This window comes from Cibotium barometz, chromosome 1 (genome assembly GCF_041138505.1).
Source record: "Cibotium barometz isolate CiBa-2024 chromosome 1, ASM4113850v1, whole genome shotgun sequence".
NCBI lineage: Eukaryota > Viridiplantae > Streptophyta > Polypodiopsida > Cyatheales > Cibotiaceae > Cibotium > Cibotium barometz.
In genome coordinates this window covers 21,142,807-21,156,312 of record NC_141046.1, presented here as the reverse complement: position 1 = coordinate 21,156,312, position 13,506 = coordinate 21,142,807, and the positions used below count along the sequence as shown (strand labels likewise).

The following is a 13,506-nucleotide window of genomic DNA, read 5'->3' as shown; positions in this document are numbered from 1 at the left end:
AAGTTCCTTGTTGAACAGTGAAGACAACTCATGCAAACGCTCGTGGGCTTGTGCATTGTACAAGAACATAAATAGCTTTTCTGCACAAGACTTCTGTCTCATCATCCGATTCGTAGACAATGTCCAACTCTTTTGAAGACACGTCTTTAAAAAAACATTTCAGTCATTCACAATTAGAACATGCACACTTATTATACATGGGTCAATACCTGACGATAAGGAGATTTGGATATACAAATGCAAGCCCCCTGTCGCGCTTAGTACTAGCACCAAAAAAAAGAGGGGTTAGTACCAAGCGATAGAGGGGTTAGTATCAAGCGGTAGAGGGCTCACGCGGAATTTACGAGCCCATCACTGCTTGGTACTGAACCCTAAATTTGGTACTAAACCCTAAATTTAAAGAGACATAAAGGGGTGAATAAGTTTTTTTTTTGAGATGAAACCTTTATATATTAAATAAAAAACATACAAGCAACATATTTTATATTTTAGTTATATTTTGTAAGCTGAAATAGTATGTCTTCTAGGCCTGAAAATTGATGGCCTACCCTAACCTTCAACGTGAAAGCCTATGAACTTACTTAGCCTTTATATTTACACATTTGCAAATGGATGAGGGGTCAATACCTCATCCATTTACACATTTGCAAATGGATGAGGGGTTAGTACCAAGCGGTAGAGGGCTCACGCAGAATTCAAGAGCTATCACCGCGCTTTTTTGTTTTGTTTTTTTGAGATGAAGCCTTTATACATTAAATAAAAAACATACAAATGGCATATTTTGTATTTTAGTTGTATTTAGTAAGCTGAAATAGTCTGTCTTCCCCAGGCTTGCCCTAAGCTTCAACTTGAAGGCCTATAAACTTACTTGGCCTTCATGTTTACATATTTGCAAACCATTACTACTCTAGAAAATTTGATTTCAATTGAAACCTTAGTTTCCATGGTGGCCTTCACCTGAAGGTTAAAATTAAAATGCCTTTGAAGGCCGTTGCAGCCTTAAAATTTGAGGGCCCAATTTTTATTTCTCCAACCATCCGAGTGGCTGGAGGTTTTTGATTTAGTGGAGGGGGGCTCAAACCGGCTCGCCCCCCCACCTCATCGTGTGTGTGTGTGTGTGTGTGTTCCTTTTGAGTGTTTTTGAGAGAGAGAGAGAGAGAGAGAGAGAGAGAGAGAGAGAGAGAGAGAGAGAGGGAGGGAGAGAGATGGGCATACCTGCAGAAAAAATTGAAAGCTTCAGTTTTCCAAGACGAAGGGGCGATGGCGTTAGCGATGCAGAGAGATGGCAACGTAGGGTAACTCAATGCAAATGGGTGTCTCAGCTTATCTCACAGAGCCAGTTAGCTATTAGAATTAAACCTACAAGGATTTTAGCTTGCAAAGAAAATTTATGAAATAGTGTAAATTTCTAAAAATGTATGTCCCAAATTGCTTGATTTGCTGGTCTGAGAAGAGTCTAATGGGAATTTGGGTACATTTCTCAAAAATATTTTCCCTGACACTGCTCCCAAGGGAGATTTGGGACGTTATCGACTCGTACCACTCGTGCGGACATTTAAAAGATAAGACACATTAATGACGCATCAATATGGTATGTACTATGTGCTCACTCCTCTCCTTTCTTGCATGTGTTTATTTTTTTCACCTCTGAGTCTTTGACAAAATAGCAAGAGCCAAATGCCATCGCTGCTACATCCATCGTCCTTTGAGTCTTCGACTACATCAGCCTCCTCAATGCCCCCCAAACTGAGCCAAACGCCTTCGGCCTCCACATCCATTGCAGGTATTTCAGAGTTCTTTCAAACCCTCTTAACATTTTGCGGTCTATTTTGTGAATGTTGATAATAGTGTTTATACAAAGCACTCAGGGTTTCATTGGGGTCCTTCTGGTCCCATATCGCTTAATACTGACTCCCTTGGCTCACGTTGCCCATGGGTCTAGTACTAAAGCGATTAGCAAGTTTCTTGGTACTAACCCTCTTGTGGAATGTTGCCCACGGGTTCAAATCCCGCAGGCACAAACCCTGCACAATTTTGGTCATGGGGACAATATAAAGCGATTAATAGGCCTGTGAATTTCTGCTTACTTGATTCTCGCTTGGTACCGACCCCATTGTGATATCTTGTGGTCATGGGGTCAGTACCAAGCGATTCAAAGGCCTATGTGTTTTTGTCTGTGCATATCGCTTGGTACCGACCCCCACTGTGATAACGTTGGTTATGGGGTCAGTACCAAGCAATTCTAAGCCCTCTGGACTCTTGTTTGTTTCATATCGCTTGGTACCGACCCCATTGTCATAATGTTTTTCATGGGGTCAGTACTAAGCAATCCAAAGGCCTCCGAAATTCTGTCTGCTTTATATCGCTTGGTACCGACCTCACTCTGTGATAACGTTGGTCATGGGGGAAGTACCAAGCGATTCTAAGCCCTCTGGACTCCTATTTGTTTCATATCGCTTGGTACCGATCCCGCTGTGATAACGTTGGTCATGGGGTCACTATACCAAGCGATTCCAAGTCCTCTGGAGTCCTGTTTGTTTTATATCGCATGGTAGCGACCCATTGTCATAATGTTTTTCATGGGGTCAATATTAAGCGATTCAAAGGCCTCTGGAATCTTGTCTGCTTTATATTGCTTGGTACTAACCCCACTGTGATAACGTTGGTCATGGGGTCAGTACCAAGCGATTCGAAGCCTTTTGGACTCCTGTTTGTTTCATATTGCTTGGTACCAACCCCACTGTGATAACGTTGGTCATGGGGTCAGTACCAAGCGATTATAAGCCCTCTGGAGTCCTGTTTGTTTTATATTTCTTGGTACCAACCCCACTGTGATAACGTTGGTCATGGGGTCAGTACCAAGCGATTATAAGCCCTCTGGAGTCCTGTTTGTTTTATATTGCTTGGTAGCGACCCATTGTCATAATGTTTTTCATGGAGTCAGTACCAAGCAATTCAAAGGCCTCCGGAATCCTGTCTGCTTTATATCGCTTTGTACCGACCCCATTGTGATAACGTTGGTCATGGGGTCACTAACAAGCAATTCTAAGCCCTCTGGACTCTTATTTGTTTCATATCACTTGGTTCCAACCCCATTGTCATAATGTTTTTTGTGGGGTCAGTAGTACCAAGCAATTCAAAGCCCTCTGGAGTCTTGTTTGTTTTATATCTCTTGGTGGCGACCCCGTTGTCCATAATATTTTTCATGGGGTCAGTACCAAGTGATTCAAAGGCCTCCGGAATCCTGTTTGCTCTATATCGCTTGGTACCGACCCCACTGTGATAACGTTGGTCATGGGGTCAGTACCAAGCAATACAATGTACTCTGGAATCCTATTTGTGTTATATCACTTGGTACTAACTTTTTTAAATGCGTTTCTCATCACGCTTTGTTTATTTGTTTGGATGGCTTGTAGTACCAAGGCAACTTCTCGTCGGAGGCTTGAAAGACCTATCGAGTCACTGTAGGCGCAAGACAGAACAAGGAGGTATCAAGCTCACAGGGTAGTTTTGCAGGAGTTTTGTCGCATTGAGCGACACATGCAGCCTGCGATATCCAGGCTCCCTTTCTAGAAGATTGTGCGTGAAATTTGTGAGCAAAGGAGTGTTGGCATGCGGTGGCAAGCATCTGCATTATTATGTCTTCAAGAAATCACTGAGGACTAGATCATCGAGTTTTTTGAAGATGCTTACTTCCTCGCCGCTCATGCCCATAGGCTGACAATAATGTAAAGGGATTTTGATACCCTTTGTCGATTACGGTACAGATACGACCAGATGCTTGTTTCCGTTTCTCTAAGCGATCCTCGAATGTGCCATATCCTTACAGTTCCCCCCTCCATCCTCGTACAAGGCCATCTGAGAGCTCCCGTGCTCCTCATGATAGGGACACCCATTCGCATAGTAGGTTAAGACTAGAACACCACAGTGATGATGCCCCTCAAGTAGAACCTCACACACAACTAGAACCAGAGGCACAACCACAACCGAAGGCTACTGCAGCACAGCCACAACCCTCCGCTGAAGTTGAATTTGCAGAGAAGAAGAAGAAGAAGATGCAGACAAGATAGAGAGGGAATTAAGTCTAGTTAAAGTAGAGAATATCAGAGAATTGACAGTTTTGGAGGCAGCTCTGCTGGTTAGAGCGGCATTTTCACTTCGGGGCCAAAGACTTGTTAGGCGTCTGGATGGATTCGATTTACGTGTTTTGAGGAATGACGCGATGGAAATCACAGATAACATTGTCAATATTTTACCATGGTATGTATAGTATATATAATGCATGATGGATATAGTATGATGCATGATTGAGCTGTAAGTACCAATGGACTAATTCTTTGTTCTTTTCATTGTTGCCTTTAGGTATTGTATATTACTACTACCAGAAGAGGTCCAAAACTATACATATACTGTGGATCCTCTCATTTCCGCGCGGCATTACAAAATGATAGCTCATCATTTTTGAGCCTTATGTCCTGGTTTGAACCAGTGAACCTCGATTTGGCAAGACTTATTTTCACGGCTTACCATGAAGAGTGAGTCTCATGTTAAGTTTTAAATTGACATCAAATATTTGGTAATCTATTTGTGTTTTCTTTAATAACACCTATGTCCTCTTTGTTTTTTTTAGTCAGCACTGGAGTTTGCTTTTGTATGACATTGAGTAAAACACGTGTTATTTTGCAAACTCTGTTCAAAAATATCATGGCCGCGTTAGAGAGTAAGTCCCTATTGACATTTTCCTCTTCCACAAGCATGTAGATTTATTTAAGCAGGATAAGCTAATGCTTGTTTTTTCGACCTCTCAAATGTGCTAAAAAATTTGTATATGCATTGGAACATCTCTTAATGGAGTTGAACCTTGTACAAAACATGACATATTGTAGGATAAGGGTGCCAGTCCAGCCCAGAGATGTCAGATGTGGATGGAGGATAGCCCTAAACGCCTACCTTTTAATAAAGAAAACTTTTGATATTCCTACTGTGATGTTTGTAACGTAGACTTGCATAATCTAACGTAGCTATAATGTCCCTAACAAAGCTTTTCTCTGTGTACAGGAAATAATTCTGAACAAATATGCTCCCATGCACAAAAAACAGTTCAGGACCAAAGCTGTACAAAGAATTATTTTGGCTGTCCACATGATCGTGCAGAAGAAGAGATCAGGAGGGCAGACGAATTTGTAAGGGAAGCTGCAGAGAGAGTACGTCAGCAAGACAAGGAGCTACAAAGACAAGTCAAAGCACATGTGGCTGGCCCTCAATGGTTATGAGACAGGCTGCAAGCTGAGGTGGATGAATGGGTGGACTCCAGGAGGCAAGTCGAGATGCAGGTGGAGAGGGAAAGATAAGAAAGACAGTGGGAAGAAATGGAAAGACTACAAGAGGAGCAAAATCGAAGGCCGCTCAGCCCCAAGCACAGTTGAGTTCTCAATCATAGCGTCGCTTGCGTGCCCCAAAATCTTCTGATTGACATCAACATCATTAGACTTTTATTTACATTTGTAACATTAACATTAATTTTGTAAGATACCTGACATTGTTTTGTAAGAAAAAAAACTTTCATATAATAAATTGCTTTTGGAGTTACAATGTTTTGATTGTCATCATTCAACGACTAATCAAGTGAATAGTATGAGAGAGATTCTTTGCAGAAAGTCATTTTCTCTTTTCGCCTTGGCACTTGTAAAAATAGGGTTTTATTAGTGGTATCTTATAATGTTATGTATAGCATACTAAATGATGAATGTAAGTATAAATGGTTTATCTTTTTAGTATCCATTGTAAATGTATAATCTCTTGGCAATTGTTCAATCTCCTTGTATGTAAGGTCTTCTCTAATTTGAGAAAGAGATGTTTTAGATAGTGTGTTCAGCATTGTAAGTAATTGCCCTTCCAAATATATCTCCATTACTAGAGGCGTATTCTCTGGATCTGACTCCAAATCTCGATCTAATGGAACAAGGTTGCCATTAACATAATGATATCTGGTGTAGTGAAAAGTTGCAATGAAGTTTTGAGAGCCAATAATGTACTTGCAAACTATTGACTTCTTCTCCAAAACAGAAATGATACCTTCTGTCTTTCTCCTGTCCCAACCATTGTCCAAAAAGTCCAGTGCCTTACTTGACTTGCAAATAAACATTGTTGAATTATTTCTTATTTATTCATCAAAGAAAAAGTCAACAAACACTTCGATAGACGTAAAAATAGTAAGCTTGACATTCTTTGTTGGCAACAGATTCCTTAAGAGACTTCTGTATGTCATGATACAACCTGATCCTATAACTTTCACTAGTTTGTGAAGTTGGCAATGGCCAATCTGTGCTTCCAAATAATGGGAGGGATAATGGAGTCAAACGACCCCATCCAGAAGACGTGTTTGGTTCAAAGTACTACATATCATAGAAAAATATGCCGTGGTCTGCAAGATCTCTATGAGTTCTTCCTTTGTAAATTTGTTCTCCTACATATGCATGGAAAGCATAAAAAATCCCACTTATACTCTCCATTGGTTGTCAGTCTATCCTATTGGATGGATAAATATATGCATAAAACCAAAAGATTAGACGTTTTTAAAACAACAATTAGACACTTTTAAAACAATAAGGAAACATGATTGAATGGATAAACAACTGCATAATAACAACAATTAAACACTTTTAAACAAAAGAAGCTTTGACTGAGATATTACTCACAACAACTGGGATGATATCGTGGAAGATTAGGAGGAAATTTTTTCACCCTCAAGTCTACATGCTGGAAAACATGTTGTATTAGTACCTCTATCACACGCTTGCTAGATTCACATACCTTGAACTCTTTAACTTGTCCCTTGAATGGCTCCACAAATTCATTAGCATTTCTTCTCTTCCTCTTCCTTCTTTGTAAAAGTACCCAGCTCCCGATTGTAATTGTAGATGGTATCCATGTCCCATCGTCCGTTTATTATAACTATTGAATACAGTAATAGCTGAAATGCTAGTACGAGGCTTTTTACATATTGCCATTTTGTATAGCAAAAGACACATGAAAGAAGAAGATGAGACCTTAATTTGGAGGAGACTTAGAAAAAGAAAGAACGACTATGTTGGAGACGAAGAAGATCAGAGCTAGTTTTGGGGGAGAACTTAGAGATTCTCTATCATTAACTACCACTATCTTTTAGCTTACGTTCAAAGATTCGGTAGTAGTATTACTTTAAGTTAAGTAAATGTTATTTTAAGATGCATTTTGAGTATAATTTTACTCTATTTACTTGAATTCTTGCTTTAAAATGCCGAATTTCTCCGTTACGGAAGCCTCTTCGTCATTGGTTGAGTGCCACTCTCTCTCTAAAACTAAAAGGCCCAAAAATGAGTCCACATTTCTCCTAATGTTACATCTGCATGCAACTCATTGGCTCTGAATCATTCAAAGAATCTGAATCATTCAGAGAGAGTAGTTCTTTGGTTTTTGTCAAACTAATTACATCACGCAAATCATCGTGGTCATTGAATATCACATTATTTTGCATTGGATGATAAATATATAACCTTTGTATATCAGGCTTTTCATCATGCAAATCATATTGGTATAAGCGCGAGCATGCCTCAGACGTAGACATGTACCGTGTATCCAGATATTGACTAACCTCATCAATAACCCCATGTGTATCATCTTGCAACTCTATAGTAGCTCTATCATGTCCTTTACATATATACTTATACAAATACTTGACTAATGTAATAGTAGAGCATACTTCTATGTTAATATGCACTTTGTATCTCATAGAGAGAAAAGGATTATATGGAACAATCTATTGACTATCCACCCTATGATTTTTTACTTGGATAAAACTACCATCGTCTCGCCGCATGTATGTTGGATACCCATTATCATCAACAATAGTAGTCTCAGAAAACTTCCGAGGATATTGATGTTTGCGGCTCTCGTTAACCATGCAAGGAGAGCGCATATTTAGATCCCCACATGGTCCATGAATATTACAATGACTAATTATGTTGTGCAACTCAGGAAACATCACCTTATTTAGAAGTTTAGCAAATACCAGCATATCATAGTGAGCAACCTCAGTCGGTTTACATCCACTTTCCAATATCAATAATATATGTGCATATGGAAAACCTCTTTTTTGAAATTTAATAATAGAAAAAAATCCTACCACCCTTCCAAATAATGTTTTTTTCACCAATAAGTGCATCATATCCTTATGCTTCTCATAGAAGACCCATGCCATCAAGTCCGATTGATCTTGGGCAGTTTGACCCAGTAGTAAAGCATTTCTTATTTCATCCTACTTAGGATTGCAAGTAAAGGTAATAAAGAGGTCAGGCTTACCCATCTTCCTAACAATTGCCATTGAATCCTGATACAATTGATGCATATATCGAGGACCCCTAGTATATGAAGATGGTAGAACTATCCTACGTCTAACAATGCCTCTAGAGACTCTATTTACCCCATCTCTTGTATTAACCATATCTGTAAGCCTTTAGTAGTATACTTCGGCACGCAATGCTTTCTGGTTATTACATATCCATACTAATCTTGATTCTTCCATGCTACTATATTCATCAACAATGAACTGTTGCAAAATTCGGCCACCGCACAGAAGGCATGCATTTGTATCTTCTCTTATTTGTAATCTATATGCATAATATTGCCATTGAGTTATAGTCTTAAAATCCTCATTTAAACCTTGTCTATTCTTACCATGAAGTGGAATTCCAAGATTCCAACCATTCTCTCCTAGAGGAAATAGAAGAACATATAATAGAGGCATATATGAACGATGCAAGCTAGATATTCTTTTTATAACACTTGTTCGTGACATTATTTGAATATCTCTATGACGACCTACATGAAAATCATCTCCTTGACCCGCCATGATAGTAGCTACCTCACTCCCTGTAGGAACCAAGTATTGCCTTGAGGTTGGTCGAGCTTCCGTTTGATGACCATTCTCAAATCAACATGTGGACTTCTCTGCAACATTTCTCTCATTATAAGAAGCACGCGCATACGAATTATGTTCATACATCATTGTTTGCAACCTTTGAAGCACGATAGGATTTAAAGAAGGCATTCCATGAAGTATATTCTCCAATTCATGCTCCGTATTATACACATATAATTGGGCAAATTGAGGAGCCGCACCTCGTGTTTCATCAAGTATTACATAACCAACATGATGATAGGTAGAATCATGGATTTGAAAATTAAATACTCCTCCCCCTTCTAATGAATTAATTATCTAATTGAGTACCAAGTGAAACAAATGTCAATGCATTGTTATAAGAGCGTATATTCTTTCTATATTCCTTGCTTGCATTATCATTACCAAGTAATAACTCAACCAATGAAGAAGGAGGATTTCCCAAAGGCAGCAAAGAGATATTCCCACTTGCACAACAATGTTTGCCCACATATTGTCTAAGCTTCCTTGATGCCTCACATTTCCAAATTAGTGCATGACAAAAATGGCACTTATAATCAAGGGCTTCTATAGAGTGAAGGGTACATTCTCCAGAACATACCACCATAGTTGCTGGGTGCTTAACATTTCGAGGTAATGGACACACGTCTTATAGAGTGACATTGGGATTTAATACCTTTCACATCGCCAATAACACATCTGAAGATCATCAATGCAACCAATCTCATTTGTAGGTAGCTCATTCAAATCAAAAGAAACGCAGCCTTGTGATATATCTCTATGTGCCTGAACATTCTAATGCTCATTGATAGGTTCCTGAACTACCATAGCATTGGGGGTGGCTCTGTTACTCAAATCTAAATGGATTCTACCATAGAATTCTCTATGCTCTTCCTCTTTTTCAACCCTTTCAAATGTTTCAATTTCATTTTTGTTAAAGTACTCCATTAAATTAGTAACAATTTGTTTTTGAATGCAAGTCCTTATCTGCGAAACAATTACGGCGAGACACACATGTTATATCCGAAATTCGAAGCCGACAAACTTGGCTCAAGCTTAGATATATGCAACTCCTAACCATGTTCAACTTTCTTCGAAAAACAAAATAACAAATACTAAGAAGACTGAGAGAATAAAATAGAAATAGAGATGCAAACAATTTGAGAAAATAGAAACTTCAAAAATATCACCACAATGAGCCGGATCTAGAAAGTTGCAATACAATTTGCTCCTTGAGCAAAAGCATCATTACTGTCACAAAAATCTTTAGGCATCTACCCTAGTCTCCAACATATGGCTTATCTTTTTCATTATAGCATTGAGTCGATTAATAGATACCTTTAGGCTCAATACCTCCAAGCCTAATGTACATACTTGCTCTTTTAGAGAATCGACTTGTTCTTGGCCCACGCACACATATACACTCTCTTTAATATTAAAAAACAAAAACACACACACACACACCCACACCCACACATGGCCTGTATACATTTTAAAAAATATTTAAAAATAAACACACACACACACACACATGGCCCGCGCACACATATACACTCTCTTTAATATTAAAAAACAAAAAACACACACACACACACACACACCCACACCCACACCCACACCCATCTGTATACATTTTAAAAAATATTTAAAAACACACACACACACACACACACACACACACACACACGGCCCACGCACACATATACACTCTAGTTAATATTAAAAAACAAAAACACACAAACACACAAACACACACACCCACCCACCCACCCACACACACACACACACACACACACACACACACACAACACACACACACACACAGAGACCGCGCACACATATACACTCTCTTTAGTATTAAAAAACAAAAACACACAAACACAAACACACACACACACACACACACACACACACACACACACACACACACAACTTGTATACATTAAAAAAATATTTAAAAATAAACACAAACACACACACATACCCCTGCACACATAAAAAAGAAAAACTCTCTCAAGCTTGAAGTGTCGATAGAAAAGGAGGCCTGACCGAGAGACGACGATGACCGAAAGATGACGAAGGCGACCCCGGAGAGAAACAGTCGGAGACATCTGCACATACACAAAGAGAGAGAGAGAGAGAGAGAGAGAGAGAGAGAGAGAGAGAGAGAGAGAGAGAGAGAGAGAGAGAGAGAGAGAGAGAGAGAGAGAGAGAGAGAGAGAGAGAGAGAGAGAGAACTTCAAACGCATGTATCAGAGAGCAAACGTAGTGGAGAGGAAGAAAATAGGAACGCGGAGAGGAAGCAAACAAGGTGGCCTACATGGTTAAATGTTGGCGGCAGGTGCACGGTGTCCTACGACAATTTCAAGCTAAATATCGGCGAGAGGAAGACGATGCAGCACTAGGTAGGATGATAAATTGCGGCGGGTGCACGACATTGCTATAAAAAAAAACCACCACGTGGAGGGGGAGCGTTAGCCAGGTTAGATAATTCTAGAAGACCATTTGGCACTCATGGTTGGAAGACTTTGAAGAAAGCATCAAAATTGGTATACTTGTATATCAAGGCACCATGCTTTGCATCTACTAGTGGCTTGACCCATCCATGATGGGCAAGAGCATTCTTGCATGTATAAAAACGAAGGGCTCATCCTTGTCGACCACAAATTAGTGCAGTGGAGAGAGCTGTTGCTCAAGAGTCCCAAAGTCACGGGTTCAAGCCCTCATTGCACAAGCAATGGCATGCATGGGTGTGTGTGTTGTGTTGCACTTTCTAATTCTAGCCAATTCCAACAAAAAAAATGCTTGTTCTCGGAGGGTGAGTAGAGATAAGCCTTATATTTGAAGCCCATGATGGGCCTCAACTTGCCAACCTATATATAAACACGCCATGCTTGCCATATATATCCACGTAGAAGTTCCTAAAGCACTTACATTTCTTTGACTAAAGCACCAAACTTGACGTAAATATGCATCTAGCATTCCATTTCAATATAATGTTGACAATCTCAACACACCTGAACAAAGCTTTAACACAATCTTTGGGCAACTGGATTATCTCTCGTGCCATATTGCTATGTGCCTGAGCATTCTGATGTTCATTAATAGGTTCTTGAAGTACTGTAGCATTGGCAATTGCTCTGTTACTTGAATCTAAGTGGATTCCACCATGGAATTCTCTATGCTCCTCCTCATTTTCAACCCTTCCAAATGTTTCAATTTCAATTCCATTCTCATTAAAGTAATCCGTTAAATTAGTAACATTTTATTTTCGAAATGCAAGTCCTTGTCTGTAAATGATTACGACCGGCGAGTCACACGTGTTGCATCCGATATTCAAAGCCGAGACGAACTTGTTAAAATTACAGCAATGTGATGAGCTATGGTGGATCAAATGCTAGAATCAACATCATTAACAAAGATATTAGATGATAATTAACACGTGATTAGTGAGCAATTAATTGATAGCTTAATGTAGGCATGGATAATAAAAAACCAGCAAATTCTCATTAGGCCAATGCCTCAATTTATAGAGTTTACATCCAAGCATCTAATCCCACTGATTTCTCCTTGATTCACTCCACCTCTTTTGCTTGATTCTCTCCACCTCTCCCAGAATATCTCCACACCTCCTAAATCTCCTTATGCTACCCTTTATTCTCTCCCAGTAGATACTTCTCACCTTTTCACAGGTTCTCTCACATTTACAGATTCTCTTTTATAGCCTCTTGCCAAGGACTTGTTCCCGCACACACCCTATTCACTTGTATATTTCAGTTTCTCTTTTACAGATTCTCTTTTACAGCCTCTTGCCAAGGGCTTGTTCCCGCACACACCCTATTCACTTGTATATTTCAACACCTCCCCTCAAGTGAATACTCCTAGCACACCTGGACCCTATACCAAGTTTCCCTCTTACTTGATAGTCCACGACCAGTGCCTCAAGTCCCTAAACTCATAGTCCTTGACACTCTCTCTCTCTATGTGTCCAAGGGTACTACAAGTGCCCGTGACCTTGACTAAAGTGCTCACACATACATCTACCATGGCCTACATCATCGGTGGCTTAGAGGTGGTTTTACTCTATTGGGGTAGGTTACATTGGGTTGTGGGGTTTCTCTCTCTCTCTCTCTCTCTCTCTCTCTCTCTCTCTCTCTCTCTCTCTCTCTCTCAGATTTTCACATGGCTCCTCACTTCTTGGAGCCTCACATCTTCTCTTGTCTTCAGTCTTCTTGTCGTGGGGCAGCTTCTCTTCACGCATCCATGTCTTCCTTCAATGCTTCGTCTAGCTCTTCTTTGGACTATGAAAAAAGCGACGCTCAAATTTTACAGCCAAATTCATCGTTTCCTCGGAAAGAGTACTCCTCACGTGCTTAAAAAAATGCAAGTCACCTCTTCTATCTCTGTCAACCATACATACATACAAGTAGATGCATGACTACTATGTGTGTGTGTGTGTGTGTGTATGTGTGTATAAATCATAATTGTAACTACTAATGCGTGCGCATGGGTGTAAAAAATCATAATTGCAACTACTATGTGTGTTTACATGGGTGTTTGGATTTGAC

At 39.7% G+C, this 13,506-nt stretch overlaps 1 pseudogene; it reads right to left on the bottom strand.

Annotated features, from left to right (window-relative positions):
* Window positions 1-5,617: 5,617 nt before the first annotated feature.
* Window positions 5,618-6,401, bottom strand: LOC147641721 (uncharacterized; annotated as a pseudogene).
* Window positions 6,402-13,506: the final 7,105 nt, after the last annotated feature.